Raw genomic sequence first — 9,517 nt, 5'->3', positions numbered from 1 at the left:
AGTGCCTCCAGTTCTTTTCTTAGAACCCTATTCCTTTTTCTTTTGGCTCATTTCTTCATTTCTGCTTTTTTACATTGCCCTTGGAAGTACAACAATGGACTAATAGCTAAAGTCTTTCTTAAAAGGTGAGGGAAGGAGAAAGTTTGGCAATATTTATATTTTGTTGCTATTGTCTCCACTACAAATGTCACATGGAATTAGCCAATATTTTAGTTATGATACTTCCATGATGTAAGGACCCAGCCATACGCAGTGTAAAAAGGTTGTCTGGAATGAAGGAAGGGTGGCCCTTTTGCCTCTGAAACTCTGAAAGTGTGGGAACCTGTGAAAATCCTGGTCTTAGAAGACCACGACTCAACTTGAGGTGGTGCCCTTACAAGGACTGTGTTGTTGAATATGCTTAATGAATGTGAGACCTGGTTTTGTCACCTGTAAATTGGTGATCATTGATCTAACAAATTTCTACCCAGTCCAGCTCTCTGCTAGTCAGTGTGTATACAGAAATTTATAAGATTGACTCTTTCTGAGGAAGTTGACAATATGGTTGAGTAGAGGGACATAATTATAATTATCATAGTTTTATCCATGCTATCATAGAGGAATGAGAAGAGTAGAAGGGAGACTAGCAAATGCAGCAGCCACCTCTTGGGCAGGCCATAACACATTTTAAATTGGTAGTGATATTTGTTCTAGATAATGAAAGAAGGGGATTTAATTACCAGAAATTTATGCTGTTCCTGTTCAAGAGGCATAAATTAAATGCCTTCAGGGGTCAGGGAAGTGATATAAATATGCAAAATGGAGAGGGGTAGGCAGAATACTAAAGGAGCCTGTGGCAAACTGGAGAGTGCATGCCTGTTTAAAGCTATTCAAACTCAAAATGATTTTTTCAAAGCTCTTCTGACCATATAAAATCTATGGGCAGATAATGGTAATTACATGCATAAGGTGTTTGAGGAATACACTGTAGGGTGCTTGTGGATAGGGGGCAGGGGCAGCCAGCACTGTCAGGGGAAGGTGCAAGGAAGAAAGGACATTTGGAACTGAGTGTAAAGGGCTTTCTATGGTGGTCTAAAGACTTTGGATTTTATCTTGTACACAGGGAGGCACTTGAGTTCTTCAATTAGATGGTATGACATAATAAGGTGTGTTATGAGGGTAATTTATTGCCCTTGAGAGAGAGTAAAAAGAATGGATCGGATGCCCATTGCACACATTCATGTGAGCACTCGTGAGGCCTGAACCAATGCAGCAACAGTGAGAATAGAAAGCGGGGCTTAGCAAAAGGAGAAACTTCTGATGTAGAATGGAGCCAGTCTCCTTGGAGTTCTTTAGAACGGAGAATGTGAGTGAAAGCAATTCGTAACCAGTACAGTATGATGCAGATGGGAGGTGATGTTAACCTCTTATATGGAGAGTGGCTGGGGTGAGGGTTGGAGAACCTGGAACTCCCTTATTCAATTATTGTGACCTCACGAGGTACTCAGAAGTCTAGGGGAGAAGATGTGGGATTGAATTCCTCTGAGGCTGACCCCTTTACTGCAGAATACAGACCCTAACCTCAGTCTAAACTTGGCCAATTCGTCTAGGCCTGTGTGCTCAGGACTTCATGCTGCCCCCATGGATGGCTTCTGTGAGCATTCAATTTTCTTCAGTAAAAGAAAAAGCTAAAAAGAGCAGACACATATCTGCAGAAATGTTATTCCATGTAACAAAAAAACAAAAAACAAAAAAAAACTAATACATCTTACAACTTCCAGCCAGAATCTGCTAGGCTGCTGCTATAGCAACCCCAACAGAAAGGACTCAACGAACCCCCACTCGATCTCCTCCTGAATCCATATACCTGACAGTCACCCTCCTAGTGGGGCTGTCTCTCTTACATTACACCCACTAAGTGAAGATCCAGAGCAAAGAGACAAAATAACATCTTCTAACAATCTGCTTGTCATTTAGAAAAAGCTCCCTGTATAAATGTCATGGAAACAAGCTGTTCTTGCAGAAAGAAAAGAAGAAAGCGCTACCTCACTTGCTTCCCTTTTGATTTTAATCTTCTGAATAAAAGAATAACACAAAGCAAACGTTAAGTGTTTGAAAGCAAATATCTCTGGAATTTGGCCAGAGTATGGTTCAGCCACATCCAGCCTGCTGCTTGGCTCAAAGCAGCAGGAGCTCCAGATGAAGCTCTGTGTGAAGATCAACTGATTGCTGAAGATGAGAACACAAAGAACTCAAAACGGGCCGATAATGAAAGAATGAGAATTTTCTAATCAGGACCAAGGATCCTTGCTAGGATACTGGCTACAAGGCCAACACATTTTTTGTTCAATTAACAAACATTTGTTGGCACGTAGCATGTATAGTTCATTGTGCTCTGAGTCTTCGAGGGGAGCCCAGATAAACATGACTCTCTTCTCTGTTCATGGGTGAGAGGGATGTGTCAGGAGGTAGGGTGTGTTAAGCACACAAGGAGGATGTTGTGGAAGCTGAGAGCCCAGAAGAAGGAGCCTTTATTTTCAGTAGGGATTCACAGGGAAGGCTACAGAGGAAGGGGCATTTGAACTGAGCCCCAGAGGAGAGGTAGGATTATGACAGCAGGAGTAGGAGAGGAGAAGGGAATTCCAAGGACATGTGAAATGAAAGCAAGGTTGAGAAAGTAAAAGGGGAATATTCAGAGCAAAATCATGGAAGATCTTGAATAACATAGATAAGCACAGTCCTTTGTGAACTGGAATGGAGATTTAGATATATCCTAGGTACGTGTGCTTAGCCAATATCCACACCCCAGAATCTGCTGATTTTCTTAGGGACGTAGGAGCTTCCTGGGAAAGGAATCGAATCATGTCTCTGCTTAGGGTTGACCTATGTAGACATGTATAGCAAAGGGGTGGGATAGGCCATAAAGAAACTAAATTATAGAAAGAAAGTGCAGAGCCTCTGGAAAACAAACAAACAAACAAACAAAAAAAACAACCTCTAGAAAGTAAGAGAGTTAAGCATGGTGAGTTAGACCTAGCCTACTGGTGGGGATCATAGAGGAGGCTCGAAGAAAACAAAGCTTGTGGAAGAAAGATAGTCAAACATTTATAGCTTGAGACCTAAGAAACCTTACTATGTAACTCCTTTAAAAGAGAATAATAGAAGAAGTTTGTATTTTCTATTCACTTCAAAGCAAATAGCCTCTGTGAGTAGTCATGGAGGGAGCTGTTACAAAACAATGGGCAAGAGTTGATGAAGGGGATCAATGATAGTTGCCATGGTCGAGGAGGAAAGCAAAGCAGTGGTGGCACCAATGCAAACAGCAGCCAGAGAGACTTGCACATATCTGAGTCTTCCTGAGGGGACTAGGAAGCTGGGGAAGTAGCCCTGAAAGGAAGCTCTGAACTGGAAGTCATCCAATGGGGAAATGCTGTAAAACTGGAGAATTATGAGTTTAACACAAACTGATGATGCACAAGTAACATTTTGGGTGATGTTAAAAATTTGTGGTTGATTGTATAGGCAAATTTTCCAAGTGCATTGGGCAGAACACTTGTTCTGAGCTAACTAAGACTTGAGCAGATATCTTCAGACAGAAAGAGACAGGAGTGTGTAGAATAAAGAGAAAATCTTTGCAGGTGACCAGGAAAAATGTTATGACCTGGACTAGGCAGGTTGGATGTAGTGAGAAAGGGAAGGAGGGACCGAGAGGATCCATTTCACCGAGGAAGCATGAAACAAAGGTACAGACGTGTTTCGTTGGTTGATTGAACACGAGTGAGAGAAGAAATAAGAGCGAGTAAAAATTGTTTTGAAGGTTTGACAGTGAAGAAAAAACAGCACAGCTGTTGAATGGGCTTTAGTATCAGCTGGATTTGATCCTGTTTGGGCCACTTACTAGTGAGGGACCTTGGGAGCACTTAGCTTTCCTAAATGTATTTTCTAATCGGCAAACAGAGAGACTAATGCCTACATCGCAGGTTTAGCTCTTGGATTAAATACTATATTTTATGTAACATAGTTAAAAAGATATTTGCCATGAATGGGAGTCAATTTGTGAAGAAAAGCGATGAATTTGTTTTAAATAATAAAAATATCTATTTAAGTCTTTTTGTTTTTAATCTTGGTGAATAATTTTCTGTGTGAGGATCTTTTATATCTTCCATCAAACTTATCAGATATTTGGTATTATTTATGCTATTGCAAATTGTATCTCTTAAACATTATTTATAATTATTTGTTGCCGATTGGCTTTTGTATATTCGCCTTTACTCAGCAGACTTGCTGACCTCTCCTATTAATATTATAAGTAATTTGTAAATTGTTTTGAATATCTATGTATATAATCATATTGTCTATCTTATCATGTTATTGCAATAACATTGTGTGGACAGTATTATTTCTTCCTTCGTAGTTCTTATGATTTATTGTATTTTGCGTCACTGCACTATCTAGAACTTATAGATAAATGCTGACTAGAAGTGATAGTAGTTATCCTGTCCTCCACCTGATCTCGGAGGGTGAGCTTTCAACATTTTTACCACTACAGTAGTCCCTCCTTATTTATGGTTTTGCTTTTCATGGTTTCAGTTACCATTGGTCAACTATGGTCCAAAAACGTTAAGTGGAAAATTCCAGAAATAAATCATTTATTAATTTTGAATTGCATGCATTTCTGCGTAGTCTGTTAAAATCTTGTGCCTTCTAGCTCTGTCCTATCCTGGATGTGAATCGTTTCCTTGTCCAGCCTATCCAACCTATATACTCGACCCACCGTTAGTTACTTAGTAGCTGTTTGGGTTCTCAGATCCACTGTGGCAGTGTCACAGTGCTTATGTTCAAGTAACCTAATGCTATGTCACAATCCCTACATCATTTATCTCCTTTTGTCTCACCATGTAGGCATTGTGTTATCTCACATCACAAGAGGAAGGTTGACCATAGTACAATAAGATATTTTGAGAGAGACCACATTCACATAACTTTTATTATAGTATATTGTTATAATTGTTCTATTTTATCATTAGTTTTTTATCTCTTATTGTGCTTAATTTATAAATTGAACTTTATCATAAGTATGTATGTATAGGGGAAAAAACATAATATATATATATATAATGTTTAGTATTTTCCAAGGCTTCAGGTATTTATTGGGGGTCTTGGAATATATCCCCTGCAATAAGGAGGGGCTACTATAAATAAGATATCTATGGCAGGTCTTGTATAGATTCCTTTTATTGGATTAAGGAAGGAAATTTCTCTTCTTAGTTTGCCAAAGTTATTTAAATAAGTAGATATTTTATCAAATGCTTTTTTATGAATCTGTTGAAATGATTATATATTTTCCCCTTTATTCTGTTAATGTGGTGATTTACTCTGATTGAATTTTGAAAGTTAAATCAACTTTGCAATTCTCAAATAAACCCAGGTAGATGGATAAATGGATACATAGATATATCGTGAATTTATATATTGTTTCATAATTTTTTAATTGGTATTCATGAGGCAGATTGGCTGATATATATTTTTTATAACATGCTTTTCAGGTTTTAGTAAGGAGGTTTTTCTATTTTCACATAATTAATTGAGAAGTGTTTTTAAATTTTTGTTCCTATTTATTTAAATATTTGGTAGAATTTACTGATAAGTTTATCTAACCTTGGAATTATCTGTGGTGAGGTTTATAATTATAAATTTAATTTCTTTAGTAATATAGGGCTCTTCATGTTTTCTATTTCTACTTTTGTCAGTCTTTGAAAATTATTTTTTATAGAAAATTGTCTGTTTTATCTAAATTTTCAAATTTATTGCTTATAAATTATTCATAATGTCCTCTTAATATCTTTTTAATGTCTGCAGTATATTTTATTATGTCTCCTTTATCATTAGTTACACTGACTATTTGGTTGATTTTGTATTAGTCTTAATTGCACTAGCCAAGGTTTGTTAATTTTATAAATCTGTTCAAAGAACAAAATTTTGGCCTTGAAGATCTTCTATATTTTGTTTTCTTTAATTTATTAATTTACGATAGTCTGTCTTTGTTTCTAATACCCCATTTTAAAGCTATGTATTTCCTTCTAAGCATGAATTTAACAGCATAATATAATTTTGATCTTGTAATTTCTATTAGTCATTTTTGAGGAGTGAACACTAAAGTTGAGGTCTAAATAATGAAGAGTTAGCTATACCCAGAGAGCTGTGTTCTGTGTCTGGGAGACAGAGCTTTCAAGCAAGAAATAGCAGCCCATGTAGACTCTAAGGCAGAAAAGAACTCTGTGAGTTCCAAGAAGTGAAAGAAGGCTAATTTTAGTGAAGAAAAGAGCAGAACATTATCTAAAGTGCAGACTAAATACTGAATTACTGAGCTAGAAGATATCCGAATATCAGAATGCTGTATAGAATAACAAAGTGAGGTTAGGAGATATAGAATATAGAATGAAGTTGTATAATATTAAACTATTATTATTCCAGTAAAGGAGAATGGAGAGAGAGGGAAAACAATATTCAAAAATAAAAGTGAAAATTTCAGAATTGTTAAAATATATGATTTTATTTAAAATTCAGGAAGTATATCAAGTCTTAAGCAAAATAGTAGAAATCAATATCTAGACAAATCATAATAAAATTACAGGTCATCATGACCTAGATTCAAACTTAGAGAAAAAGTCAAATTGTCTTTTTAAAAAACTGACAAAAAGTTTCATTCTAGTTATAACAATATAAGTGAAATGGCAGTGGCTTCTTATCCAGCATATATAAAGTAATTTTTTCAAATTGGAGAGAAAATGAGTGAGATATAAAAAAAAAAAAAAATAGATGCTAAACTCCACCACTGGTCAGAGAAATATAAATGTAAACTACACTGTGCGATTGCTACACACTCACCCGAATAGCTAATATTAAGTTGACCAACAATACCTAGTATTTCTGACAATGTAGAGGGATTGGAACTCTCATATACTATTAAGAATGCAGATAAGTATAGTCAATTTGGAAAATTATTTGGTAATCACTATCTCAACTACTAAAGTTAAATATATTCGTGAGCCTTATACTTTAAAAATTTTATCCCTACGTTTATATCTGACAGAAAAGCATGTATATGTTCCCTAAAATACATGTATAGAAATATTTACAATAGCATTATTCTTAATAATCAAAAATTCAATACAACCCAAGTGAACACTAACAATAGAAAAAATGATTGTGATATAAAAGTATACAATAGAAATATTACAGTCATAGACATGAACAAAGCTCTCCAATGAGTACACAATTGGTGGAATTCACAGACAAAATGTTGTATGAAAAATGTAATACACAGATGCATATATACTCTACGATTATATTTATATAATGTTCAAAATAAGCTAAAGTAATTATGTTGTTAGCAGTTGGTGTAATGATTACCTTTGGAGAGGAGAGGGAGTAATGTCTAAAGAGGTCATGATGGGGGCAACTGGGCTTCTGGCAAAATGTATTGAGTTGTAATCTTATAATTAGTGCACCTTTCTGTGTATGACACTTCAAAAACGTTTAACAAAATTTAAGACAGAAAACTAGTTCTTAAAGGGGTAAATTTTGGGTTGAAAATTGAGCTAAGGGCCCAACTTAGTAAGTACAAAAAAGAACATTAAAGAGACAAAAATAAAGATGGAAGAAAATACAGATAGAAGAAATAGATATTTCAGAAAAGAATAAAGCCAAAGAAATTTGAGGAATAAATGTGAAATAGCTAGCAAGGATATTTAGTAAAATAAAAAAGAAACAAGAGATGAGTAGCGCCAAAAACTGGGTCTTTGAAAAGACTAATGAAACAGATAAACCTTTAGGAAATACTATTAAAGTAAAAAGTAAAAGAAAGGAGATATAAATAAACAAATCTAGGAATTTAAACAGAGGTTATAACCATGGATATAGTAGATTTAAAAAAATTAAAGAATACCATGAGTAACTTTATTCAAATAAAACTGAAAACATAATGGAATTGTTTTTAGAAAATAAAAGATTTTAACTGACTCAGAAAAGAAGACTCTTCAATAGACTCAGAACTAATTTTTAAAAAAAATGAATCAATGAGAGGTTAAATATCTTCCTACAAGAAAATGGAGACTGGATGATTTCTAAACAAGTTCAAGCAAAATCTCAACCAAGAGTTAAGTCTAATTTTATAAATCTGAAAAAGAGAAAATACTAAAGACAAAAGGAATCACTCCAGTTCTCAACAGTTACATTTACAAGGCTAATACAGTATAAGAAAATAAAATTATAGGCCAGTGTCATGTAAAAACACAAAACAGAACTTCTAAATGAACTATTAGCAAATTAAACTATGCTATAAATATATAAAATTCTAACCAAGATTATGTAAGGAATATTTCAAAACATTCGAAGGCCTAAAATTCAGTAAACAAAATACCACTCAACAGAAAAAATGAGCAAAGAAATAAATAGGCAACTAACAAGAAGAAAGCCAAATGTCCAGTAAACATGACAAGATGTTCCAACACAGATTAAAACCAGAAGGAGAGAGAACTTCACACTTATAAGATTGCAAAAGTTAAAAATGTAGTATTAGTATTAGTCAATATTAATAGTTGGCAACTAAGTAATACAGTATGAACAATTTTCTCCCATTGATAGGATGTAAATTAGTTCCATTATTTTAGAGAACAATTTGACCAAATTAGTAAATTTGATGTTGTGCAAATTCCATTGTAAAGCACTTCAACTCCTAGATATATAATCTAGAGCAATGCTACTCAGTGTAGTCCTTGGATAGGCAATAATCTGTGAGTTATCATGACTAGTTCATGAAGAAATCAAAGCAAAAACTGAGAATAAACATTTAGAAACTGACATTAATTTGATGTGGTCATGATATCTACTTTGTATTTTATGAAAGTGTCAATCTATAGCCAATTGGAAAAATTAAAAATCCTTTCTTGTCGAGTTTTAGAAGCACTGCTCTAGATCAGTTTTTAACACTTGCATGTGACTTGAGAGAGATAGACAATGATAATAGTTCACAGCACACTTGGGTAAATGGACATCATTCTTTGTGTCATAGGTAACTCTTCGGGCTCCCCTTACCCCAGGTCCCATCTGGCAATTTCAAGCCTAAGAGGGGTCACCATCTCAGCTCATTAATAAAACAATCATGGCAAACAAGGGACCGTATTACATTGATTGGCAAACTTTGTTCTAGCTTCTCTCTCTCTCTCTTTTTTTTTTTCTCTCTCTCTCTCTCGCACACGCGCTCTCTCTCTCACACACACACACACACACACGCATGAGAAGATATGTACAATAATTTTTATATCGGTATCATGTGTAGTGATATAATATTGAAACTGACTTAAATGTCCATCAGCAAAATAAATATAATAAACTATCCAACTATACACATACTCATCCATATGTGTGTGTGTATACACACACAAATTTCACAATGTTGGGTCAAAAAAAGAGAATTAACAGAAAATATATATAGTAAAATATATAAAATAATATTAAAAATTTTAAGTTATATTAC

Source organism: Pteropus alecto, unplaced genomic scaffold (assembly GCF_000325575.1).
Source record: "Pteropus alecto unplaced genomic scaffold, ASM32557v1 scaffold20, whole genome shotgun sequence".
Taxonomy (NCBI): Eukaryota; Metazoa; Chordata; class Mammalia; order Chiroptera; family Pteropodidae; genus Pteropus; species Pteropus alecto.
This window is presented reverse-complemented; position numbering follows the sequence as displayed.